Source organism: Arvicanthis niloticus, chromosome 6 (genome assembly GCF_011762505.2).
Source record: "Arvicanthis niloticus isolate mArvNil1 chromosome 6, mArvNil1.pat.X, whole genome shotgun sequence".
Lineage (NCBI taxonomy): Eukaryota > Metazoa > Chordata > Mammalia > Rodentia > Muridae > Arvicanthis > Arvicanthis niloticus.
In genome coordinates, this window is record NC_047663.1 from 593764 (window position 1) to 596925 (window position 3162).

Sequence of the window (3162 nt, forward strand, 5' to 3'; positions counted from 1 at the left end):
TAATACATTTCCTTCCTTCTACTCAGAAGTAAAGACGTCTTTAATATACACGGGCTGCTTTAGTTTAGCAGTTCTTTTCCATAATGTAATGTCTTTCAGCAGCTGTTGTTTTTTGTTTGTTAGCATTTAAGAAACTTAAAGTCAATAAAGCAGCATGTAATCTGTCTCTGGGGGTTTCCATATCCTCCTTCTGTTCTATGAGTATTTCCTTTAAAGTCCTGTTAGATCTCTCCATATCTATTTGACCTGTAGGATTGTAAGATGTATCTATAACATGTTTCATGCCAATAATATCTAAAATATTGCTGTATTCCAATTTAATCTGTAAAGGCATCTCCAAGACATCATGTCTAGTAAATGTGTAATCTCAGAATTATCTTTTTCAGAATTCAAGGCAGAAGCCCATTGGAATTCTGAACATGCAGTAGTAGTATGATACATCAACACATATACATATCTTAGTTCCCCAAACTCTACAAAATAAAACATAATCTATTGCATGACATGGCTGTAAGGTAGCATCCTTAAGTAGAATCTGGATTATTAACTCAATATATTGCATTTTTGTGGGCTGGCATTTTAATTTTTTAAGCCTTAGAGAATTTTTCTAAACTGGAACTACCTCTTTTGATCTTATTGTAAGTAATCCAATCCAGATTGTTGGATTACTCTGAAGGTTCCCTATTTTGATGCAAAGAATCTCCAATTTCTGTTTTATTGTTTCCAGTATAGAATGTATCTTCTCAGTCTCTTCTTTTTACAAGTCTGCCTTAATTTAATCTCTATTATAAAGGATATCTAAAATTGCAATCATTATTGAAAAAATAATTATTTTTATGCTGACAAGTATCCAAATTACACATAATCCAGGTGCCCTGTGTCATCGTGTCTTTATCCATTTTTAACACAGAAAATATTGCTTCTTTTAATCTCTAATTATCAATTTATCAATTTTAAACTATTTATATCTATCTAGGATGTTTTATATTTACTCAGTCTCTTTCCTCTTTTATTGTTTTTAAACTTAGTACTTTACCTGTTGAGACATTTGGGTCTTTTCAGTCCCATTGCAGCTTTGGAAAAAAGGTTCCTTTGCCCTTTTGTGCACCTGTAGGCTCCTCAGACCAGGCAGAGTCTGCAATCTGTGGATGCAGAACAAAGGCTGCATTACTTAATCCCCTGCTGTTAGGCTACAGGTGTTAAAGCCACACCAGAGTCCTACTCCATGCCTCATTTCAACCCGCTCTGGGCCTGGAGGCTCCTGGCAGTTAACATGTCTGGATTATATACAGAAGAGTTTCTAGGGGAAGGATAGCCCAGCTCTTGGGATGGAGAGTTCAGGGTTGGGTGCAGGGTATGCCAGGTAGTAACTGAGGGATGCTGGGAGAACCTAGAGGCCAGGCTGCTTTGGCATGTAAAATAAGAACCTCTATCCCTTGTCCCAGGTCTGAAACCAAACATCCCAGCCTTTTTTTGATGATAAATGAATAAGTAACTACTTCCTACTGACATTGGGATGCAGTTTTGGAGTGTGAACAAAAAGCTGGAAGGTCGCCAAGTCAGGAAAGAGCTTTTTCTTTCACTGCTGTCCAGGTTGTGGGTCCATCTTGCGGTAGGCTTGTGTAGGCCCATTTGAAGCAGTTTGTGAGGTTGAGCCAGAGTACCTGTCAGTAACTGTATTGAAGCTTTCCTGGATGCAAGTTCTGGGAGAACACCTGGACATTAGGAGCAGAAAATAGGAGTTTAGGGGAAAAAAAAAAAAAAACCTTTTTCTTTGGTGTACATTTGAAACTCTTAGGCCCATGGTCTTGGTAGTTGGACGAGGGGTGAGGGTTCCTAGGACCAGGGAAAGGGAAATAGATCATACCCTCAGGATTAGGCAGGTGGTAATGGTGGGAGGGTGGGACAGGTTGTAAATTGACAGTACTTATCTTGAACCCATTTGACCTGTGAGAGGCTGGATTCCCAGAAGCTTACAAGAATATTTTTAAGTTTACAAAAAGACAAATCCTTTATAACATGCATTTACCAACCTCAAAACACATTCCTAGGCCTTCAAACAATTTTTTTAAAGAAGCTTTCATATCCTTAGACCTTACACCTAGCACTTAGGATGCAGAGGCAGATGGATCTCTGTGAGTTCAAGTCCAGCCTGGTCTATAAACAGAGGTGCAGGGTAGCCAGGGCTACACAGAGAAACCCTGTCTTGAAAAATTAAAAAAATAAAACTAAACTAAATTTTAAAAAGGGATGAGTTATAAATATCATTTTCATTTGCAAATTGGAATTTTTATTTAAATTGTTCTGTGCTCTTCTACCCTTAGAGGACATGTTTACTATGTGAGTAAGAAAAGATATTTTACTGATACAATGTAAAATTCTACTAATTTTGAGTTCCAGTGAGACACCTCATTGGAAAAGAAATGACTGTGGTGAGCAAAGCTGTCAATCTGACCTTGATCACCATATAATTGTGGACTCCTTAAAGCTGACAGGTCCAAGTGAGAGGAGAGAGAGGTCCTGGTCCCCCAGGTCCAGGTCTCTCCTGGAGCTGAGCAGGATGGTGAGTGTCAGCGGCCAAAAGAAACACACCCAGCCAGGAGTCTTGTTAAAGCAGGAAGTCAACTTTAATGTAACAACCTATTGTTTATATACACTTGGAGCATAGGCAGGAGGGGTTTTTGGTGGGGTGAGATGACATAGGGGGCAGGAAGGGTGATGGAGGCTATGGGGTGACTGACAGGGGGCAACTGTCAGCAACAGCTGAGCAGAGGCAGGGCCAAACAGGTCCTGTTGAGTCACTTCAATATGGAAGTGACCCAGACAGGTCTCAAACTTGAGCCAGGCTTAGACTCTCCCATAAGGCTGCAGAAACTCAAGCCCAGCTCAGGTTTGTCCACAAGGCCCAAACCAGGGCTGAAGTGGGGTCCAACATATAATGAGAGCCAAAAGAATCCCCACAAAGTTTTCTTCTACTCTCCATAAATCTGGCATGGCCTATATATCCATATTCACATCACATCACATACATACATACATACATACATACATACATACATATTCTCTCTCTCTCTCTCTCTCTCTCTCTCTCTCTCTCTCTCTCTCTCTCTCCAGAATTTTTTTAAAAAACAAATCTCTTGCATTTACATTATCTGGAATCTC

General features: G+C 39.7%; 1 long non-coding RNA gene across 1 annotated transcript; it reads right to left on the minus strand.

Moving 5' to 3' along the window:
* Positions 1–84: 84 nt before the first annotated feature.
* Positions 85–1499, minus strand: LOC143442571 (uncharacterized). The gene is made up of 2 exons (XR_013110816.1): positions 1037–1499; positions 85–246 (listed from the first exon to the last, which is right to left on the minus strand). It is a non-coding gene; the product is annotated as an uncharacterized LOC143442571 (long non-coding RNA).
* Between the last annotated feature and the right edge of the window lie 1663 nt (positions 1500–3162).